The sequence below is a fragment of the Amblyomma maculatum genome, chromosome 6 (assembly GCF_055883805.1).
Source record: "Amblyomma maculatum isolate TAMU_Amacu chromosome 6, ASM5588380v1, whole genome shotgun sequence".
NCBI lineage: Eukaryota > Metazoa > Arthropoda > Arachnida > Ixodida > Ixodidae > Amblyomma > Amblyomma maculatum.
Window position 1 is genome coordinate 143,838,651 of NC_139349.1, and position 24,525 is coordinate 143,863,175.

Genomic DNA, 24,525 nt, shown 5'->3' on the forward strand with positions numbered 1-24,525 from the left:
AACAAAAAATGCAGTTTCTGTCACAATTCTCCCCGGAAACTGCAACGGAGCCGTAAGTTCTCTATGGCGCGAGGTTGCCAGCATAAACTGCTGAAGCTATTAGGTCAGTGCACCTACCATGGTCATCAGGGGGAAACGCCCGGTATACAAGAGCACGGGCTTGTCTGTGGGCGGCTCGTTTCCTCCTGATGTTTCCAGATGACTAGGAAACCAGATGACTTAGACTTGGCTGGGTGGATGCTTATTCAGCAATGACATCCCTAACCTTTGAATCAACCCGTTGTTAAAGTTGCGCAAGGCGTTCTGGGAATCCGTGAGCACAAAAGCGTTTGGGTTACACGCTACAGCTAATGCAATAGCTGCTTCCTCTGCGTGAGTGGGGTTGGACTATTTTACCGAGGCGCAGTTCACCATCAATCTTGAAAGCGTTGAGACTACAATAGTCATCACTCCGTTCTTTGGTCGTACTGTGTGCAAGTCAAGTATGTTTAGTTGCTCGTCCCATTTCTTCTGCAACTAAACATACTTGACTTGCACTTGCTCGTCCCATTTCTTCTGCAGGGCGTCTCTCATAGCCTGAGTTGCTTTGGGACGTTAAACCCCACAAACCAACAAACCAACCATTTCTTCTGCAGGCACTGCCCGATCTGGATATTCTCGCAAGGGCTCTGCACGTCAAATGGACATTCAGAGCCGTCGAAGGCGACATGCCGCTAACAAAAATGATGGCTTCGTACTATCTATCGACACGGCTGCGAACATTCACTGAGAAGGCCCTACACCACAACACCCCGCATGCAGGGTCACCCCTACCATTTTACCGAACCGCAGCCGCTGACTTAGAGTACCTTAAAGAAAACTCGTCTGACGTTGACCCACGAACCATGCACCTGAAAGATATTATCAATATGATCACCCCTCCGCTCCCTGCCCACCTATCAAGCTCATGCTATGTGCAAAAAGACCCAGTTGGCAGTACATAACCGCCCACTTACTCGATGCACGCCGAGCCTCCCTGATGTGGAGGTTCGCAAGAGGCATCTTACCAATCAGAAGGCGTACCTTCGTCCCTGCGACGTCGGGAATTATTGACCTGTGTCCCTTCTGCGTGGCTCGAGAGACAGCGGAGCACATCTTTCTTGACTGCCTAATTCCCGCAGCACTCCTAGAGCGTCTGAGAGATATGTTCGGCCTCTCAGGGATCCCATACCCCACCGTGCGCTACTTCAACCCGCTACCAAAGAAAGGGCGCAAGCCGTTTGTCTTTACACTAGCAGAGGTCAACTATCAGGTGTGGTTGGCCCGCGGCAAAGCGGCCTACTCGAACAAGACTCCGAGCCTACATGAAGTGAAGGCCAAAATCAGTAAATAACTATGGTTTCGCCTAGAGAGAGAAAGACGCCACTTAGGGAGAAAGAAGTTTTTTGAAGAATGGGGCACCCCATGGTGATCTTCAAAGAAGAAAACGGAAAACTAGAAGTGAGATATTAGAAGACTTGCTCGCGTCAGGCTTTGACCCACCGGCGTGGTGCGGACGTGGTGCATATGCACTGCGACCCCGCCGCGGTGGGAACAGGCCGGATTGCATGAATCCCTTGGCTGGGAAAAGCCCGCTCCCCGAAACAAAAAAACCCCCAAACCTTATGGTGCGGGAGGCCTTGCTTGGCGTAGCTGTAGGATGATGATGGTCGCAGGTTGAGGTCTGTACCCTCACAGGAGGGTACGACCTCTTATGTGCTTATGTGCGTGTGAAAGTTAACTTTTCTTAAGGACACAGGGTTGATCAATACCCTTTAAAACTCATCAGTGTGTGCTTATGTGCGTGTGAAAGTGTGCGACACCGATTCTCTTTTTTTCTCATTTATTTCCCCTTCCCCTCCCACACTCTGTCACCCTCATCCCTCAACCCTCATCAGGAGTAGCATGCTAGGCTTACCACCAGGCAGACATCGCTTGTTGCCATTAAAATATATATATCTCTCTCTCTCTCACAGGAGGATCGCACCTAGTGCATCCTTCCTTCCATCTGACAAGGCAAGAACTGCCGTTGGAGTAGATGGAAGCTCCGGTGGTTTATGTGACGGTTTACCGTCTTCCCCCGTGCGTCAGCGACGAGGCTCTCGCTGCGGCGCTTTCCCCGTACGGAAAAGTCCGATCCGTCTCAGAAGTAGCGTTCCAGTCTAGGAGCCACGTCCGGAACGGGACGCGGCTGGTCAAGTTGGAAATGACGCGGTCACCCCCCGACTTCCTGATGGTAACTGGGACCCGAGTGATGCTGGAGTATCGTGGAATGAAACGCGTGTGTTCCAGGTTCGGTGTTGAGGACCACATTGGCGCTGCTTGTTCGGCGGTGCGCTGCGGTCGTTGCAGCGCTTACGGCCATGATAGTGCGAGTTGCCGCTCCGCGTGCAAGCGCTGTGGCGGCGAACATCCAACGGTGGATTGTGTTCTACCGCGCTCTTATGCAGCGGCTGCCAAGTCGTCCTCAGAGCCTGGCGTACAACCCGAAAAGGCCGCGAACCTGGAGCTGTCCGGCGTCACCCAGGAGCCCAGCAGGGACGCAGAGAAGGACGACGCCGAGGCCTTGACGACCACGTCTGAGGCCCTCTATGACGGGGCAACCCCGGAGCCCTCCCCCGATAGCGAGCCTGTGACGGAGGTGACAACCTCTCAGAGCGACTCCGAGACTTCCTCAGACGTACCCGGCTCTGAGTCCCGAGCATTGGAGTCGCAACCTGTGGCGGGCCAGCACACGCACGGCGACAAGCTGCAGACGACGCCCGCTCCACCCCAAGTAGCACACATTACGTGGCCCACCTGGGGCCCGTATGGGCAAGTTGGGCTTGGGCAACCACGATATCACTCATGAGGGCCCCCTTTAGGGATCAAGCGGGCAAGCCCAATTTGGGCTTGCCCCTGCTTTTTCTATACGCAGGACTCGTTTTGTCAACGTGTATGCGCCAGTCACGCGTAGTCTGACAAACGAGTTCTTTAGATCCACCATGACATACTTTCTCGACGACGTGCCCCACTTTCTGCCCGTGGATTTCAATTGTGTTTTACACACAATGCGCGACATCAGGGGGCCTGGTCAGGGCGCCTCCAATTACCACGCGAAAGAACTTGGAAAACTAGTGCGATCATTACACTTAGACGACGCGTGGGTCACTCTTCACAGAGACCATTTCGAGGCAACACGAGTCTGAGGCCAGAGCGCGAGCCGAATAGATCGAGTTTACATCCCCTCTGCAATGGCACCTGACTTGCTACAGTGCGAGGTCTACAGTGCCCACCAAGCCTTAAACTAAGTGATCATTTCCCGGTCACGGTTACTCTGAGAGCAGCCCCCCGCCGTACAAACAGCCCCCTGAGGTGGCGCATGGATGCAGCGGTACTACGCGATGAACAGTGCTTCACTGATGTACGCCGAGAGTTGTGCTTGTCTGTGGCCGCAGTTAGTGACATAACACCTGTTACCTGGGACGCGTTGAAAACACGATAGCGCGATGTTCTTGTGTGTGCGGGGAAGGCGCGGCGTGTCCGCATTACAACTATGCTGAATGACGTTCTGTGCCGTATGCGCATCGTACGGGGCGGCGAAACGATTACGTTCGCGATGCGCGCATATCTCGAGACGCTGCGCAAGCGTTATCACCGCATCCTCGAAGACAGTTCACGCGCATCACTCTCAGCAGGACCATCAAATGTGCCGCTTGAGGACGCTGCAGACCTCGAACACGCTCTAGCCGTTGGCCAGCGCAGTAACAGGCGAACTCGCGTGGAGAGCGTCACTTTTGCGGACAGTACGACGTCTTCGGAACCCGCGGATATCCGCCACTCATTTACCGAGCATTTCGCGGCCCTCTTTTCGTGCCAAGGCCTCCACCAGTAGGAGCATTTCCAAGAAGCCCCCGGCTCCTTCTATGGGCCTCTTCTTCAAGTTCCAGAAGACGCATGTTCGGCACTTAAGGAGCCGGTTACTTTGGAGGAGGTGCGTTGTGCCTTAGGCGCCATGAACCAGTCGACCGCTCCCGGTCCTGACGGACTTGTAACCGGTTTTTATTCTACTTTCTTTGACATCCTAGGTCCTTCTTTACGTAAGCTCGTAAATTAATGAAATAAAACAGCGCAACGAACGGGACGAAACACGAAGAAAGGGAGACAAGGACACAGGCGCTGACTAACAACTGAAATTTTATTCCGTCCCGTTCGTTGCGCTGTTTTATTTCATTATGCAGTACCAACTAGCCCGGCATCTTGCACTTCTCGCAAATTGTTTCCTCAAGAGCGGCACCAAGCCACCCTCGTTCAGTGTCGGCCGTATCGTTCTAATACCGAAGGAGGGCATTACGCCGTCGAGTCCCTTATAGTGGCGACCGATCACCCTCCTTAACACCGACTATAAACTTGTAGCCGCAATGCTGGTCCGTAGGGTGCGAATCTACCTTCAGGACTTGTTTAGTGCATGCCAGTCCTCTATTCAGGCGTATTCGAGGTTTTCCATCAGCAGGACAGGAGACTGTCGTTGTATCTGCATACGCGGACGACATTTCACTCTTCGTGCGTGACAATGACAGCTTCATTGTTTTTTTGAACATCTTTCCAGAATACGCAGCGGTATCAGGAGCGCAGCTCAACCTGAAGAAAAGTAACGCGCTCCGATTCGGTCAGTTCAGGGGCCCTTTAGCCGCCGCCGTACCATTTGTGGACGCAGTGCGTGTACTTGGCGTGCTGTTTCAGCCGAGCGGAGTCTCTCCCCGGACATGGGACGTAGTTCTCTCGCGAGCCACGCACGCCCTTTCTGACGCAGCGCGTTTCAACCTCACGCTCAACGCTAAAGTTAGTGTCCTCAAGACACAAGCGTGTGCTTTCACCCTTTATGTGGCGCGTATCGCGACAATCCCGTGCCATGGGGTGAACAGACTCGCGTCCCTTATAGGGACTTTTGTTTGGGATGGCAGGACAGCGCTAGTCGCCCGTCACATCCTACACCTTCCTAGGAGCAGGGGAGGCCTTGGCCTGCCGTGCATCCCGACAGTGGCTCGAGTACTCGCGTTAAGGTCGGTAGAGAGCTTACGAGTCTTACCCTGGTCGCTCGCTCATCCTGTACTGGATGAGCACGGCGCGTCATGTGCTTACACCTGAACAATACCGGTCCACAAGCGGACAGACCTCTGTCTTTTTACCGCGAGGTTGCCGAAATAATGTCGATTCTCGATGCAGACCTGTCAGATGTTAATGTAGGCGACCTACCAGCCATACGCATCAGCGAATTAGTAGCCGTCGCAGGCTTTCAGCTGATGAGCAACGTGTGACCGCTGTACACAAATGGCGAGCGTGCGCAGCTTGTCGGCTGCCAAATAAAGTGCGAGATTTTGACTGGCTTAGGCGCTGGGACGTCCTCCCGACGAGACAGCGCCTTGCCAGATGGGGTGTTGTACCCAATGACCAGTGTGCCAACTGCGGTGCTCCCGAAAGCCTCGCGCATGTTTTTTTCGAATCTGTAGTTGCGAGAACAATGTGGCGGCTCACATATAGGATGTTTAACGTCCGCATGAACCCCGGCCTCAGGCGCCGGCGCAACCCTTTTGAACACCTTGTGTTCAGTGTGGTTCTGTTTGTGTTGTGGCGTTGCAGGTGCCTCGCTGAGGCGCGCCGAACTCCCGCCCGAGCAATGTACCCAGCCTTGCAGAGGCTGCGCCTCGTGGTCTGGAAGTATCTGTCTGGACAGTTAGAAACTGACGGCGAGACGCGGAAGAGCGCGTACGCATTCCTGAAATCTGGAGATACGCCCTTGCACGTACGCCCTCTTCCGGCCAACCTGACACGTGACGACCACAGTGGCAGGCGCCTTGCGCGGGCGGAGGCACTGGCCCGTCACTATGGGAACAAACACGGAATTTTCTACGTGGACGCCTCCGGCCCTCACCATGGGGGGTGGTACACAGCCGCAGTCGTCCATCAAAAAATCACGGTGAATGGCCTAACGTTCCGAGCTCAAGACATAACACATGCGGAAGAAGTTGCCATCGCGTTAGCCGCCGCAGACAAGGACTCATGAGTCATCATCACCGAATCGAGAGGGGCCTGCAGAAATATTAAACAGGGGTACATTCCTCTCTTTGCGCACCGCATCCTTCAAAACAGTGACTACCCCGGGGCCCCCGCGTCTCGAACGATTGTATGGGCTCCAGCTCACATGGGCCTCGAAGGCAATGAAACGGCAGACGCCGCCGCCAGCGCGCTCACTCTCCGAACAACGCCTTCAGTCCCTTATGATACGGATCTCGAACCCAATCCGGCTCTCACTTTTCGAGAAGTTACTGAATTATTTCAATTCAGCCATGCAATTTATCCTAAGCCTTGTAAGGGCCTTACAAAGGTGGAGGAACACACACTCCTCCGCCTTTATACTAAAACGCTGTTGTGCCCGGTAGTTTTAAAACAGTTTGATCCTGCCTGTACAGGAAAGTGCCCGCACTGTGCGGAGGTCTTCGGACACCTTCCATATGGTGTGGGAATGTCAGTCAACACCGAACCTCACCCCCAAACCCAACCCCACTGTGGAGGACTGGGAGGCAGCCCTGCTCGGATGCTCCGATCTGGCAAGCCAGAAGGCCCTGGTCCACCGAGCCCGAGCCGCAGCGGTCGCCAATGGGCTTCTGTAATGAGGAGCCCACCTAGTGTTTGCGTGAGGTTGCTCCGGCTACCTCAAGCTTCCTCCGAAAAGTTTTTACACACACACACACACACACACACACACACACACACACACACACACACACACACACACACACACACACACACACACACACACACACACACACACACACACACACACACACACACACACACACACACACACACACACACACACACACACACACACACACACACACACACACACACACACACACACACACACACACACACACACACACACACACACACACACACACACACACACACACACACGCGCGCGCGCGCGCGCGCGGTTACTGCGGCGCTGGCACACGCGCTTCAATGTTGTTCGAGGCAGCAGACTTGAGATGCCTGTCGTCCTTTATTAGAACCCTCCTCACTTATAATGTTTTCCCCTCTTTGGGGAATCATGTTAGTTTTAGTTTATTATGCATATGCAACCTATATTGTTTTGTATCGTGCTTTGTTTTGTGAGTAATGTGCGTTTGTCTGTATCAATGTATGTACCCAATATATTCCTTTTCTGTTCCGCTCCCTGCCCGCCTTTCCTTTCTTGTTAATCATGTGTATTTCCTGTTTTGGTCATTTGTTGCCGCTCATGGGAATGTCTAATGTGAACGTCTAATGTCTAATAAAACGTTTTCTAAAGATCAAGCTACATACTACGTGCAGAAAGACCCAGTTGGCAGTACATCACCGCCCACATCCTCGATGCACGCCGAGCCTCCCTGATGTGGAGGCTCGGAAGAGGCATCTTTCCAATCAGACGGCGCGCCTTCGTCCATGCGACGTCGGGAAATATTGACCTGTGCCCTTCTGCTTGGCCCGAGAGACAGCGGAGCACATCTTTCTTGACTGCCTAATTCCCGCAGCACTCCTAGAGCGTCTGAGAGATATGTTTGGCCTGCCCGGGATCCCATACCCCACCATGCGCTACTTCAACCCGCTTCCAAAGGAAGGGAGCAAGCAGTTTGTCTTGACACCGGCAGAGGTCAACTATCAGGTGTGGTTGGCCCGCTGCAAAGCGGCCTATTTGAACAACACTGCGAGCCTCCATGAAGTGAAGACCAAAATCGGAAAATAACTATGGTTCGACCTAGAGATAGAGACAAAGACGCCACTTGAGGGGGGGGACAAGAAGTTTTTGAAGAAGGGGGACACCTCATGGTGATCTTGAATGAACAAAACGGAAAACTAGAAGTGAGATATTAGAAGATTTGCTCGCGTCAGGCTTCGACCCACCGGGATGGTGTGGACGTGGTGCATATGCACTGCGACCCCGCCCCGGTGCGAACAGGCCGGATTGCAAGAGCCCATTGGGTGGGAAAAGCCCGCTCCCCGAAACAAACAAAAAACCAAACCTTATGGTGCGGGAAGCCTTGCCTGGGGTAGCCGTGGGATGATGATGGTCCCAGGTTGAGGTCTGTACCCTCACAGGAGGATCGCACCTAGTGCATCCTTCCTTCCATCTGACAATGCTTAGTTTGCGGGGATTCACAATCCCCTTCCTCCATTATAACACCCGCGCGTAAATAACACTCGTGATTACGCGCGCTGGTAGAGAGGTTGGCGGAGGAGAGGGCACACTGGCCACCCCCCGTCGCCTCCCGGGCCCTGCGGCGACGCTGCCACGGGTTTCCCTCTTTCCTGCCGGCGTAATCGGGAGACCTCCTCTCCCGTCCCGTGTCGAGGAGCGCGACTGTCGCAACTCGTTCGGGAGTTCTTCGGCGACTGGGCGCACACGCTCGCGGTTCATGATTTCCGCCGAGGTGACCATCGCCGTGACTGAGAATCGCCCACTGACCGCAGGCACTTACCCCAACGGGATGTGAGCGCTAACCCGTGTCAGGTGAGAAGACTCTTCCTCTCACCTCCTTTGCGCGCTTCCCCATTAGGAGGTCTTTATTTCACCCCCGTGTGCGGCGTTCGCTCGCTACACGGCGGTTGTATTTGTGTGCTGTTGATTTGCCGTGTAGATTAAAGCTCGTTGGAGTGCGCAACTCGTGTTTGTCCCCTCTGGCCCGAACCCGCCGCAGTGGCGATTTCTTGCACCGTGGGTTGGGGGTCACAGTTCTGTCTGCTAGGGCTGGCACGTCGTGGCTAGAAGGCGACTGTATCGTCTAGCCTCCCCGTGGCGCATTCTTGCGAGAATTAACCACCATAAGTTTTATCGCATAACGGCCGAGAGCCAGTAGCAAGTTCTTATCGATGCATTGAGCGGGCGTCCCTGCGTGTTTCACGCGTCGGGGGCGTCCCATGACTTGGTTGCCATTGCACTTGCAACGCCATGGAATCCATCGAAGACTTTGGTCTTTGATATAGTGAACTAGAATACTCATCCAGTGGCGCAAACGGAGGTGCGCGCCAGCGGAACGGCTGAAACAAAACGCCTCTCTTCCCGGAAGGGGCGCTGCCGCCGCGCCTTTTACTTAGGCCCGCACCGCTGCCTCAATGCTGCTGACGGCAATCGGAACGGCTCTCGGACCACGTGCTCCGGACGGTCATTCTGCGTTTCCGTGTGGCGGCCTGCTTGCGGACGCGGCCTGCGGACAAAAATCTGTTATCATAGCGAAGTAATGCTTTCACATTAATAAATCGTCGCTTGTGGGCTGTCGGTCTGATTGTAGTGCTATGTAGCCCCTTATTGGTACCAGACAACATAGAACGACGCAATTTTTCACCACTGCTGAACTGCTCAGAAAGTCAAGGTAAGAAAAAAAAATGGCTAGATAATTGAATTGAAGGTCATTAAAGATAAAAACGCACAAGTGTCTGAAGCAGCAGCAGTGCCGCCGCTAGAAGTTGCAGTGGCGCCACCATGGCTTCTAGGCCAAGGAGCACGCCTGCGCCTCTCCGTTAGCGCCACTAGGACAATATTCTAGTTCACCATAATCTTCATGGACGCGAGCACCACGACTGGAGTGAACGGCGCTATTGTCGACCTAGGGGATTAAGTGGGATCACGTGACTCCACTTTCTGCTGCTGAAGCAGATGCTCGATGGAATTTGTGCGATTTATAAAAGATAATAGTCGCGTTTATGTATGTAGTTTTTGGTTTGTAAAGAGTGCCAGCCTTACGCTTCTTGATGTTGCATAGTTACTGAGGTTGCTGAAGTTTATTTAGGCCGTTGATAAGGTTAGTTACTGCTCTGTACCCGGAGGTAAGCCAGGAAATACGGCACAAGCTGCCATTACCACCCGAAACAAGTTCACAGAATCTTTCTTAATCAAGATTGGAATGGTCAGAGAAGCGAGGGATCATTCTCATGATGTATGCAGCGGACATTTCAGCGAGCAAGATTTCGTCCATGGAGTTGGCGCTAAACTGTTCGGTGAGCGGCAGAAGAAACGGCGCGCGCGTTTTAATTTGCGCTTGTCACTTGGTTGGTTTGGTGTGGTTTTGGGGTTTAACGTCCCAAAGCGACTCGGGCTATGAGAGACGCAGTAGCGGTGGGCTCCAGAAATTTCGACCACCTGAGGTTCTTTAACGTGCAGTGACATCGCACAACACACGGGCGCTTAGCTTTTCTCCACCGACGAAAAGCGGCCGCCGAGGCCGGGATACCATCCCGCATCCTTGGGCACAGTAGTCGAGCGCCCTGACCACTGCGCCACCCCGGCGGGGTCTTATTGCTGGGAGGGTAGTAAAGATGGTGGCTTCTTCAGGAGCAGCACGCTCCCAAAGAAAGGAAGGATCATGCGACAGCCAGAAGGTTTCAAATTATTCTAAATGAATGCGTTGACACGAAAGTTTCACTGAAGTGAACTGGATGATTCTGCCGCCTCGGGCAAAGGTGTGAATGGTGAGTTGTTTCAGGCAGCGTCTCCAGTGCTGCAGTAGTTCGAATGACAGAGTCCATGAACAAACGAAAGATGGATTATTGCATGCATGATGTGATGTGCTGATCTAGTAGAAGTGTGCATAGAAGAAGCTACTGTGCGTGGGGAAAACAAATATCCACTCTAACCAAGAGTGCCAATGCCGGTATTCACTGCGCAAAAATTTGCTGCGTGGAATGCACATCTTTATACTTGTTAAAAAGTTAATCAATGTCATCCCGACAGTCAAATCTGTCTACGTTCAAGGCAGCATGCGAACGGTGCCGCTTCCAACGGCGCTATGCGAAGGCGCTCAGCATCTGTCATGCTCCGAACAGTCCTCTGCTCTTACAGAGGAATCCTATTACCTGTTCAGTGACCGTTTAAATCTGACTGGTTGTGTGGCAGCTTCAGGTTGGTTGGTTGGTTCATAGGAAGGGAAAGGCGCAGTATCTGTCACACTTGCTCTGTGGACACCTGAACCGCAGCTTCAGGTTTTTTTCTCATAACAGCAGCAATGGTGCAGCCGGTTGGCGTCGTCGTATGTAAACTTTGCCAACTTCGATAACTCTGATTCGGTGAAGTGCTTTCTTGCCAAATGAGTGGGTCTAATACCTCAAAGTCTATACAGACCCAGACCGAAGTGTATATTAATTAAATAAATGAATGTAATGCTAACACTCAACTGAAATACTTAGGAGAGCATCCTACAACAGCCGTTCAACGCGCGTTATTTCACTTAGTTCGTCACGCAGGCGCTTCCGAGCGGTGGCGCCACAGTATTTCCTCGGCCTCAATAGTTGGTTTACCTGAAGTGTACTGTGTAAAACATATGGGCGCCCAGTCCTTTCAAGGTACAATGAAGAGCATGGAATCCATGACTCTAATCGTCAACGCCGGCTGCCTCATCATCGGCAGCGAGCGCATCCCAATTGTTCCAGTAGGTGTCCACCACGCAAGTGTCCACCATGGCATGCCTGTTCTTGCCATCATATGTGTCCAACGAAACGCTCCTCCAGGTCCTGAGCACGACCTACTGTATAGGTCGTAGTCCTGAGCCAACACGGCAAAATCCTGTCCGTCACTACGGGCCAGATGGGCTGCCGTAAGGGTGTTCTTACTGGGACGAGGTATGTGCGGATGGAGATGTCATCCACGTCACCAGTACCCAATTATCTACGCGTCGCTGGCCATCGCTTTACCTTTGACTACAGAGGCATGTAGCGTGTTTGCCGGAGGTGTGGCTCCACGGACCAGTTTAGTGCGCAGGGCTCAGCGCCTTTTTGTGGTCGCTCTGGTGTCTATGGTCACCAAGGCGAAGGTTGTGCCCTGCCCTGCCGAAGCTGCGGTGATGACCACCCGATCGTGACATGACCTTTGCGCCGTTTCTATTCGGACGCGGCGGCAAGTGCGTTTCCCCCGATCACACCTGTGCAGCCTACAGTGCCAGCCCCTTCTGCCAAGCCAGCTGAGTCAGGTAAAGGCCAGAAGGAGATATAAGTAGACTCTGTGGGGGGCCCCACATCAGAAACAGGGCCGAGATCTACTCCCAGCACACCGGTGGAAGAAATGGCCAGCAGTGGTGGCGTGCCGGTTGACAAGCATATGGTCGGTCCAACCGAAGTTGCAGTTGCATGCACGACCATGGCTGACGCCAAGGTGGACCCCGAATCCTCAGGTGAGCCTTCTGTTATCGAAGTAGCTCCTTCCACATCGTCGCCGGAACCGCTGTGTACGTCTAAAGTTCGCGGCGTCCAGGCCAAGGATAGAATTCGGGGAACGAAACTACAGTCGGCGTCTAAGGCTTTGGCAACCCCGGAAGCCCGCAGTGCCCTCGAAAGCCGGCTAGTCGTGTCATGAAACTTACGGCGACGCCCGCCATTGCTGGCGTCTCAAACCTTCGTGGAGCCTTGGAGAAGTAAACAGGACGCTTGAAGAAGCTACTGGCATTGCCAAAGGACCTAAAGGAGGAATTCGTGGCTGTGAACAAGGAACGGGATATGAACGACTGCAGCGGCTCTTTCAGCCGTGGTGTCGGACACTGCCCAACGCTTTCGACACTCAGTGAATGTGACATGAACATGGAGCTCCCGCGAGACGAGAATAAGCGATGTGTTTCGTCGCCCTCAGGATCGGACATCACATGAGAAGGTCGCCCGGAGGAACATTTTCCCAAGAAGTCCCGTCCTTTTTATAGAAGACCAGGAAACCCCGCTTAATGTGAGTAAAAAGCCCCTTCGTGGTGCCACCTCAGGTCACGCATCTGCCTTTTTGGCTTCCTGAACTCAATACCCGATATGTCACTAGTACTCAAAATTGTTTCTTCCCCGGCACGCGTGCCTGGGGCGGGGAAGAGGACGCCAATTTCCATGTTGTGCAACCAACCAACCAATGTAAATGCCCAAGGATTTCGGAGCAAACGGAAGTATACAGAAATAGGTTTGGTTTGGTTTCTGGGGTTTAACGTCCCAAAGCGACTCAGACTATGAGAGATGCCGTAGTGGAGGACTCCGGAAATTTCCACCACCTGGGGTTCTTGAACCTGCACTGACATCGCACAGCACACGGGCGCCTTGCTTCCCCATTGAAAAGCGGCCGCCGAGGCCGGCATTTGATCCCGCGTCCTTGGGCGCAGTAGTCGAGCGCCGCAACCACTGCGCCACCCCGGCGGGGTGCATACAGAAATAGTACATTTGGCTTTAAGAACACAATACAATATTTTGTGTCTTCAGGAAACAAATTTTACTTCTCTTTCTGATGCACTTGCTTTGAAACGCCAGTTTCATTTGGAGTGCTTCTTTTCGTTCGCTACTTCGCGCTCAAGTGGCGTAGGAATGGTGGTGCTGGACAGATGCCTTTTACGCGACCATCACTTCACACATGACGGGTTAGGGCGTGTGCTAGCGTTAGATTATTCATTTTCATGATTGCATCCTGCTAACCGTGCTCCTCGATCGACTCAGAGATTTGTTCAAGCTTCCAGGCACCCCGTACTGCACGGTGAGGTACCTCAAACCGCTGCCCAGTGAAGCACGGAAACAATTCATCATGGCACTCGCAGAAATCAACTACCAAATATTGGTGTCGAGATGTCGCGCTGCCTTCAGCCCCAAGACCCCGTGTCTCCTCTAAGTGAAGAATAAGATCAGAAAGGAGCTTTGGTTACACCTTCAGCGAGGAGTACCGCACCTTGGCGCAAATAAATTTTATGAAGAATGGGGACAACCAATGATCATATTCAAAGAATAATAGAAGTGTGCTATTAGGAGTCTTGCTCGCGCCAGGCTTCGCTCCGCCGGGGCGTTGCGGGGGCGGTGCATTGGCACTGCGAACCCGCCCCGACGGAGCGAATCCAGATTGCATGAGCCCTTTGGCTGGGATATCGCCCGCTCTCCGAAACAGAAACCTCCCCACCCCTGTGGTGTGGGGGGCCTTGCCCGAGGTTGCCGTAGGATGGTGATGGTTTTTGGTTGAGGTCTGTACCCTCACAGGAGGGCTGCACGGGTCGGTAATCTCCCCGCTACTCTTCAACCTCGTGATGATCGGGGTGGCCACCCGGCTAGAAAGAGTAGCGGGAGTCCGGCACACATCTACGCCGACAACGTTACGCTATGGGTACCGGGAGGAAGCGACGGACACATCGAGACAACGCTGCAAGAAGCGGTCAACGCCATCGAGGAGCAGCTGGACGGGTCTGGACTCGTTTGCTCTCCGGCCAAGTCAGAACTGCTGGTGATTCCCCCGAAAGGATCGGGCAGGAAAAGAAAGAATATGGAAGTCAAGTACGAGCGTCCCAAGATCACGGTCAAGACTGCGGGAGGAGAAGTAATACCGGAGGTCGAGAAGATTCGAGTACTCGGGCTGCTCATCCAGCGAAACCGAGCCAACGGTGAAACGGTCAACAAGCTCGCGGGCAAAGCGGCTGCGGCAATGAGACTCATCAAGAGGGTGTCCAACAGAAAAGCGGGGATGAAGGAGGAGAGCCTGACTAGGCTCGTTCAATCCTTCGCAGTTAGCCACATAACGTACGTGGCCGCCTTCCACAACTGGAGGCCGAGTGAGCGTAACAAGATAGACGCCACCATACGCAAGGAGTATAAGGCGGCAATCGGTCTCCTCGGGGGCACGAGCACCGAAAAATTCATGGCGCTGGGAGTCCACAACACGCTGGACGAAATAGCCGAAACACAGAGAACGGCGCAACTCGAGCGTCTCTCTGAAACGAGAACCGGAAGACAGATACTGCGGGACCTTGGCCTCGAACCGAGGGAAGGCAAGCAGCAGAAATACGTACCTATACCAGATAGCATCAACAGAAAGCTCAGGGTCTTCCCGATCCCGAAGAACGTGAACCCCGAGCACAACAGGGAGCGGAGGTTGGCGAGGGCCAGGGCTCTCGTAGACCTCCACGCGAGAGAAGAAGGCGCCGCCTACGTGGACGCGGCGGAGTATCGAGGGAACACCGACGCATACGCGGCGGTGGTTGTCGGGGCATCGACGGGTGCAACGAAGACCGCGGTGAGCGTCCGGACTCGAGAAGCGCACCGGGCGGAGGAGGTGGCCATCGCCTTGGCCGTTTCCGACCCCGGATGCACTACAGTGTTGTGTGACTCTAGAACGGCAGTGAACTATGCCAAGGGTAGGGTATGTGGTGAGGCCGCGCGCATACTGCGCAAGGCCGAAGACATCGGACGCAAAAGTCCTGTGGTGATCAAGTGTTTTCCGGCCCACATGGGCAGTGACGTGTCGGAACGCGGAAAAGTGAACCACAACGAGACGGCCAACTCGGCCGCGCGAGGACTAACCAACCGTGCGGCTGCAAGCACGGCCGACTCGGAGTCTTGGTCGCGGCGCAGTGCCAACGACAAGATGACCACCTTCAACGAAATAGTGAAATGGTACAGACTGAACAGACAGATATGCCGCCATCTCACCCGGGGCTTACCCGGAAGGAGGCAGTGTTATACAGACAGTTACAGACGGGGTCCCTGCTCACCCCGGTGCTAGCTAAGCACATGTGTCCGAGTGTGCACGCGAGCGACATGTGTAGACTGTGCGCGAAGGAGAGAGCCACCGCGGCTCACATCCTTTGGGACTGTAGCGTAAATCCGCGCGAAGCCAGCGAGAAGACGACGATCCCGCCGCAGCTAGAGGCTGCAACGAGGAGCTGTGATCAAGAAACACAACTCAAGGCCGTCCAGCAGGTCTCGGCAGCTCTAGAGAGGCAGCGACCGAGCGAAACCGAGGAGAGGGAGGGCAGCACCCCCAAGAAGGGGGCGGCGGCCCTCTCGAACCCGCGGAAGTAGCGAGGGACGTAACAAGACCTCAAGGAGCACAACGCACGAGACTGACGTCGTGGCCGCGTCGCGGTAAAAGCTTGTCCTCCCTGCTTGGAGGGAGCCTAACCGATTCTGCAGGCATTTTAAATAAAAGTTGTTCTCTCTCTCAGTGCACCCTCCCCTCCATCTGACAAGACAAGGTTGCGCATATTGTGCATTTATTCGTCGGCGGACGCAAGCCTTACAAATAACTTCTTTAAAGGTTTGGATGTTTACTTTCTGGATGGCCGCCACGTAATAAGTGGGCGATTTTAATTGTCATAGACTCAATCGTAGATGTTCAAGACCCTGGTCGAGGTTGACCGACTTGGAACGCACGTGAACTGTAGCGTCTGGTTCAGAACTTTGTGCTTCTTGATGCGCGCAAATTCATACATGGATCGCGTTTCTGTTGGACATGGCGTCGTGGTTTGTCGGCGAGCAGGCTAGACTGGCTAGACCATGTGCCCCAGTCTCTTTCTACATGTGTGACGGCTATGGATGTTCTGGCCTTGCCTCAGACGCTGATTCACATTTCTGACTACCGGCTAGTATTGCTCCCTCTTTCCATTCGTAGAGCTGGCTCATTTCGTCCGTGGCGTTTTGATGCGCGCTTACTTAATGATTCGCATTCGCATAAGAGCTTGTCACGAGCTTTGCGCGCCTCGCTTAGTGATAATGCTGAAAATGAGTGGGATATGCTCAAATCAATTTGGCGCATGCATAGTTCGGTAGAGGGTCGCACACTTATGCATCGCGTGTCCCGGGAGCTGGCAGATACGGCTACGAAGCTCCGCATTGTGTACATTGCGGGTTGGCATTCCCCTCTGATGCGTGCTGGTGTGACGAGTTACATAGCCGGTATCAGTGCCTAATAGACGTTATGCAAATTGCTGCCATCTATCGGACCTTCAGCGAACCGCGCTACGCGACGCCATGTTGAGTGCGTCGGCTGCGCATACGGCTGCTGCCGTCGCGTTAGCTGCGTCTGCTTTGTGCTGTGATTTCCATGTATTTGTTCGCATTCAAAGCAAAAAATGACGGAATAATAGACGATTGACTTGTCCACGCCGCCTACATTCCAATTGTACATCGTGAAGCGATACTGCACTGCCAAAACGTCTTGCGAACGGTGGTAACAGCGTAGCTACAAATGGCAAAACCTTCGTTGTTGCTCCGGGGCATTCCTTGATACCCTACTCAAATACGCGTCCATGAATAATAATAATAATAATTAATTGGTTCACAGGAAGGGAAAGGCGCAGTATCTGTCACACTTACTCTGTGGACACCTGAACCGCGCCGTAAGGGAAGGGATGAAGGTGGGAGTGAAAGTGGAAGGAGAAAAAGGGGAGCCGTATTGAAGGGCTATGGAGTAATTTCGACCACCTGGGGATCTCTAACGTGCGCTATCATCGCACAGCACACCGACGCCTTCTCGTTTCGCCTTCATCGAAACGCAGCCGCCGAGGTAGGGTTCGAATCCGGGTATTCCGGACAGTAGTCGGGCGTCTTACCACTGTACCACCCCGGCGGAGCGTCCATGAAAGTGCAAAACACATTGATATTGCTTCCGGGTGTAAAACATGTCTGCGATGTCATTACGCGTGCACGAAGGAGCTTAATATTGTTTCTTGTTTTTGTTTTAATATAGGACTGATGTCTAATAAACACTGCGCTCTGATGGACCTTCACAGTTCCCAGTGAAGCACGCGCACTACTTTTCCCATCCTCTGTCTGAACGTTTAGCAGCTGATGTATCTCACAGCGTGGAATCAACCATATAGCAGATCCCATATTCTATATGTTACTGGCTAAAACCCCCAACCACGTGAATTTTCCGGAGAAGCGCGACAGGTCAACGACGTGATTCCGTGCGCGCTGATCCTCCTCAGATATGTAGCTCCTGTTGCCGTCACATCGTGGTTCTATTTCGTAAAAATCAATATATAGCAGATACTGCTGCTTGCGAAGTCACATAGCAGAGGTCTCCCTCATAGCCAGACGCAATTTCAAGCTCCTTCGTGGACGCGTATTCGAGCAGTGCTTTGTGCAATGCGCAGTTTATGCCGCAAAGTCTTTCTCCTCTCCAATACCGCATTTTTTTCTTTTTCTTTCAGTAACTATTGACGGAATTGAAATATTTCAAATGTTTTTCGTTGTCCATGTCAGGGATGAGCTTAGTAGTGAGACAGGGGGGGGACAAGGTTTAATGGCTTTCTTTGCTTGCGAAGATATTGAATGAAAAAACTAATCGCACTGCGTTCTCATGCAATATGCGACACTAGCGACATTCTTCACGAAATCATTTTGCGAAAAAGTAGCGAACGTATACGGGCTGTCTAATGTTAAATGGCGGTATTCTTTTTATAGCTGCCGTACATATTTTGCAAAGTCCGAATTTATGGGGCGTCCAGTCAGTTGACACCTGAAAGAACACAAATGTTTCAGTGTGGAGCTCTGATGCATGGGATTTTTTTTTGCCATATTGCAATACAACAAACATTAATTGCCAGCAGCATTTAGGGAAGTAGTAGAATTTACCAAGCAATGGGCATACAGAAAATGTGACGCATACATGTAAGGGCTGGGTACTTTTAGATAAAATAAAGTTGGAAGACCTGTGCGCTCATTCTTGCTTCTACTGCGATAGCCGCAGTAGCAAATCTCACTGCTAAGCACGCTAAGGCTCGCTACAAACGATATTGCTCTGTAGATAGTGTCAAATGGTTAGCAGTTTCAATCCCTGCCTCATTACACTGATTTAATGGCGCGCCACGAAGGTTAAACGAAGAAACGGCATTATCCAGTGATATGGATGGAAGAAACAAAAACTGGCGTGGTCCAAATTAAGGCGTAACTCCTTTTCGATGCACCTCACACAACTAGCAGAAGAAAAATCTCGCACTAATAAAAAAAAAAAGAAACAGCGCGGTGATCGCCATCAAAACATAGCAACAACAATCGTGCGATCTCGTGGCAGACGAGAGCAGCTAAACGGTAAGGGCAGTGGCGGCCACGTATATACTCCGAGTCATTTCTTTTGGAGGTCGTGTTCTGGAGACGCATCTTAGAAATTGAAGCCTGGACGTAGCCGACTATTCAATTCATCCATGAATTGAACGCGTAAAGACGTTAGAACATCACGCTGGAAGAGCAGTCTGGCGTCTTTAAGTGCCGAGACCTGTTCTATCTGGATACCTGGACGTATTGATACGGGCGAAATCTGTTGACAGCTTGTATGCATGCAACCTTAAAAGCTGAGATGAATTGGCGCAACAAGGAAATCAGGAACAACACTTGCTCATATTTTATGCGAAAAGGCGATGCGCAGTCCATCTACAGGCACATTTAAAACACCGTGGGCGGTATATTTCGCCTGCCTTAGCACCGGGTACTGAGTTGCAATATTCCAATGCACGCTAAATAAGATAATTTGCAATTCAGGCGCGCCATTGATGGAAAGTGCGCCTAGCGCGACAACCACGCAAGAGCGGATTAACACAAGCCTCAAGAAAAAAAAAAAGCTCAAGGGATGTAACTTGCTGCTTCTTTTCTTCTACACCCTTATTTTAATTTTGCCTACAACAAGGGGCACAACAGTATGTCGATATTATCGGCAACAACGAGCATTAACGCAGCCGGCTGCGCAACCCCCGATGCCGCTTGTTGGCGCTCCTCAATGCAGCTGCCCTTGAACATGGCGGAAACGCGCGCGGAGGCCGATAGATGGCAGCATTTTTGCATAAGGCCTATTGGAGCATCGCCCGTATCGGCGGCTGCGTGGCGTGGGAGGCGTAGTCCATCTGCACATCCCGAGGTGCTTCGATTTGAGTAGAGAACTTACATACGTAGCTCAGCGTTGAGTGGAGCGCTTCCCTCTGCGACCCGTAAGACTGGTCACTGTATGCGTTTCTAGGCGCACTTTAGAGAATTGGCGTCTTCGGACATCACTATTGATGTAGGGGCTATAGAGACGCATCCAATCTTAGCTGGGTTGCCGCTGGTCAGCCCGGAGATGCATCTCTGCGCACGTCCCACTTCAGAAGAGGTCAAGACAGCCTTAGAGTCAATGAAACGCGGGTCAGCTCCTAGGCCTGATGGGCTCCCTGTAAAATTTTCTTTTGGTTGTTGGTTATGTTTTTGCTCCAGTACTCACTATTGTTCTTCGCCAGTGTTTTGAACATTTAGATTTTCCGGCCAGTTTTCGGAGAGGGCAAACAATTCTGATTCCAAAACGTGATCCTGGGTCATCTCATCCAGAAGAGTGGAGGCCGATCACGCTTCTAAACGCAGACTACAAGGCTCTCGCAGCCATCGTGGTTCGACGCTTGAGGGGTATGAGGGCCTCCCTCATTGGTGGCCATCAAGTGTGCTCTGTTCCTGGCAGGGAAATACATAGGTTGTCGTATACCACTCGTGACATTATTGATTACGCACGGAGGCGCTTAGCTAGTGGTATCCTTGTTTCTTTAGATCAAGAAAAAGCTTTTGATCGGCTAGAACATGGCTACAGTTTAGATGCTTTTCAGCTTCTGCAAAATTTCATCAGTTTAATTAAAGGCATCGATGATGGCATTCAAAGTACACTGGCGATGGATGGGTGGAAAAGAGCTCCTTTCCCTGTGACCCGCGGTGTCCGACAAGTTTGTCCCATCTCGCCTCTTTTGTTTGCTCTCAGCTTAGAGCCTTATTTGAGGGCCATCATTACAGACCAAAATATCCGAGGCCTCCCTCTCTCAGGGTGTCAGACGCTGCGAGTAACTCCTTACGCGGATGACATTACGTTTTATCTGGTTGATGACGCAAACCTGCAGCGCTGCCTTCATCTTTTTGACAGATACGGCAAGGTGTCTGGGGCTGCTCTGAATTTTGGCAAAAGTAAATATCTTTTGACTGGCCAGAAGCACGCCACAATGGTGCCCTATAAATTGCACACAGCGACATAATCCGCATTCTTGGCATTTATTACGACGCACGTGGTATAGCATCTTCGTTATGGTGTCTCATCTTAGACGAGGTGCGCAGCAAGGTGGCAACGGCTAGGGCTTTTCAACTACCCATGCTGGAGAAACGTTACCTTGTCCACACTGTTTTCTGCGGCCGAATATGGTACCTCGCACATGTAACTATCCTCCTCTCAGAGTTTACGCTCCCTTCAGTCTGTTCTCAGCTAATTTTTTGGGGGGGCAGGGAGCACGGAACTGGTATGCCCTGCGGCACTCGGCCAGCCGCGTTCGAAGGGTGGGTTCGCCTTCCCTTCTTTGTCTCCGCTCCCGGCTGCTGGCTCTGTGCTACCTTCTTCGTTTGCTGCTAGGAGGTGTATGCTCAGCGCAGGTGCTCGCCTACTATTAAGGACTGGCTCATGTTGTCGTGGACAAAGTGTGTCCCGGGTTTGCGGCGTTCTGATTGGCCGAGGCGGGATGCGTCCCTGCCATCCGCAATGCAACATTTGAACGCGCGCCAAGGAACGCCACGCGACAGCAGTGATGGTGTACCGTCCAAAACTCGCACTTGCCGGAGAAAGTGTGATAAATACTGCGCCTTTCTTCCCTGTAAACCAATTATAAATATATGTAGCACTGCAACGAATGCCGACAGAGGCTATCGATGGGAGGCAAATTATATATGAAGTGTAGGCTTTCGCCATTTTCCTCTTAAGAGAGATCTAGGAGACCCTCTAATTTTTTTAGGCACAAGTGTTAGGGAGCTTGTTCCTGATATACAGCTCAACAGGGGTTCACAGGCTTTCCGGATGCCGGGTTTTTTATTCGTGTATGGTGACCTTTCGGCGCCACGCCCGCCACGTGAGCCCTGACTTAGACATCTAGGCGAACAGAGAATAGAATCAATGCGAACTTTCCTTCTTCCGCTAGTGCGTGCAGAATACAGGCGAAAGGCGGATTCTATTTCTTGGTTACCACTCACAGCATCGCTTCTACCAGGGCACTTACGTGACTTTGTGGCTCTTGGAGTGGGGGTTTTGCACACACGAGACCAGCTGCAACAATGGGGCATTGTGCGGACAGCGCAGTGCCCCAACTGCCCACTTCAAGAATCCAAACGTCACATGGCTCAGCAATGCGTCGTTGCTCGTGTCTTTTGGAGAGCAGTTCATGTCGGTTTCTGAAGTCTTTCCATCAATCGATTTCAGATACATGGTAGATGTTCTCGTGGTAGCTTCGCACGATTGCTGATTGTAGCTGCTGCGTGCGCGGTACGGAGCAATCGTTGTGAGGCTTTCGCCTCAAGCCGGCGCCAACGTGCGCGTTTTCACGTCCTGGAGCATATGCGAAAGGATATAGTAACCTTTCTGGCTGAGGAACCTTTCTACCTTGGGGAGCGAGAATTCCTTCGCCAATGGTCTTTCCCTTTTGTTTCCGTGTCGAATGGACGTGTGCGGGTAGTTTCAGTCCACTTTGGTACTCGTAATTTGATGTAAATATCTACGTCAGTTTAAAGCTGTATATATAAAAAAATACATGTGTAATACACACTGTGCATGTGATTGCCGTATATGTTTGTACCTATATTTATTATCAAATTATTGTACATTGTATAATTTCATTCACAATGTCATTCAAAACTATATATCAATACGATCAGCCAATTATTGTTTTTCGGAATGTAAACAGTGAATTTTGATGTCTTTTGATGTATTTCCTTGACATAAGGTATGTTATGTGCAGTGTCTCTTGTTAACCGTTGTTGTTGGGGTTATCACACAATAGCCCAACGTCAACAGGGTTGTGCCAAGGAGTTTGTTGCGTAGCGCTGCTCACCCGTTTCGTGAACGAGGGCAGTCAGCTCCCTGGGCGGTAGCGATGAATCCGAGTCGGCGCTCGTGAGATGAAGAAAAAGCTTTATACACTATTTATAGGCATTCATACAACGAGATCGCCTCTGGGGTCAAAAGCTAACATAGCCATACGCGACTGTTCTCGCGCAGCGACGTCCTCGGAGATTCCGCCGCGTCCGCGCTCTCTCGGGGGGCGAACTGCTCCCGATGGACGCTAGTGACGAACTCACACTCGGAGTCTCGAACGGAAACACTTGAGTCTCCGTAAACCGAGAACCCGTTGACGCTGAAATGGTCCAATCCGACTGCAGCACTTTCTCAAAGCCAATGGGAGAGCTTGCTGCGCTCTTGCTTCAAATATGACGCGAGGCGAGAAGGGGTCTACCGCCAGAACCACGGCGCCGAGCTGTCTGGATGCTCAGCTCATGTTCAAACACGTCGCTTCTCTCCCCTTGGCATGGTACGCCTCTAGTAGTACCGGTTCTTTGCACAGAAGTATCCGGAGTTTCTGAAGGAGGCGTTCGCCGGAGAAGTTTGGCGTCCGGCTGGTATGGTAGCATTGTTTCTATCAGCAACACGAACTGTAGAGGTGTTAGTGGGCGTAAGAACATTTTTGAGGCATTGGTGGAACGACGAACTAAGGACTGAAAAAAGGGCTCCAGTCTCAATAAGAGCGGTCACAGGGACTGTGTCTACGAGGACATTGATCAGGTTGCGGTGTGGTGCGATGGTCGAAACACTGTTGGCTGTCCGGGTCGGTAACGCAGCGTCACGTCCGGGCGCTGCGTTGCCTAGTTTCCCGAGCAGGGGCCTTGGTACGCTGGGGACAAGCTGCGGCGAGGAGTAGGCGATCGGGAACGGTGGGCGTATGACAATGGCGAACGGCTAGGACGATGGGCTTGAACAATGTTCTCGATATGAAGCTGTACTGGGGTGACAGAAACGCGTCGTGGTGCAAATAGTCATGGCGGTCAGAGCTTTAATAGGGGCGAGAGGGGAGACTCGGGCGGCTGCGGCAATAGCAGGACGTATGGCCAGCCCGACAGCAGACGAAGCAAATAGGCCTGTGGTCAGATGTGCGCCACTCCGCAGGATTGCGGGCAGGGTAGCGCGGTGTGTAGGGCGGGGTTGTCGTAGCAGCAGCAACCACTGGAATTGGCGGTGGTGCAGGGGGTGGCCTGGTAGGATTGGAAACGAGGCCCACATTCGCGAATTCTTGGCGGACAACAGCCTGTATCATAGCTATTGTTTCCTCTGTAGGTGGTGATGCAAGTGATACAGGAGTCAAGGCCTTGATTTCCCTGCGGACGATGGGAGTGAGGTTATTCTGACTTTAAAGCTGCTGCAAAGTTGGCAGATCGTGACATGAGGATGTAGTCGCTGTGTTGGGAAGGCGCTCAAACCGATAGACGATGCGGCGCAGCTGCGAATGTTCTAAACGGCGACACACTTGCAGGAGTGAGTCCAGCGTAGAGCATTTTTTGCAGAGAAGTATATTGAATGCGTCATCAGCGATACCCTTTAGTATATGGCCCACCTTATCAGCTTCGGTCATGGAGGTGTCCACCTTTCGACACAGGGAGAGGACCTCCTCTATGTAGGTGAAGCATGATTCGGTTGACGATTGAGCACGAGTAGCCAGGTCTTTTTTGGCTAATAGAGCTCGCCCAATTGGCTTGCCAAACAAGTTCTGAAGGCATCTCCTGTTCGTGTTTGGTAAACCAGCTGTTTGCCTTTCCCGCTAGATAGAAGATGATTTGCAAGCATTATGCCAGCACCTCAGCGGTTATTCTTGGTGCACCTTTCTTATTCATCGAACCAATCTTCAACACCCTTGTCTTCGCCGTTAAAAATATGCAAATGGCGGATTTTGGTTAAGCCCATGT

The 24,525-nt window shown here is 52.2% G+C and overlaps 1 long non-coding RNA gene across 1 annotated transcript in view; it reads left to right on the forward strand.

The window, feature by feature from the left end:
* The window catches only part of LOC146186950 (uncharacterized), a 130,534-nt gene that overhangs the window by 85,942 nt on the left and 20,067 nt on the right, over window positions 1-24,525 (forward strand). The gene's annotated exons all lie outside the window — the stretch shown is intronic.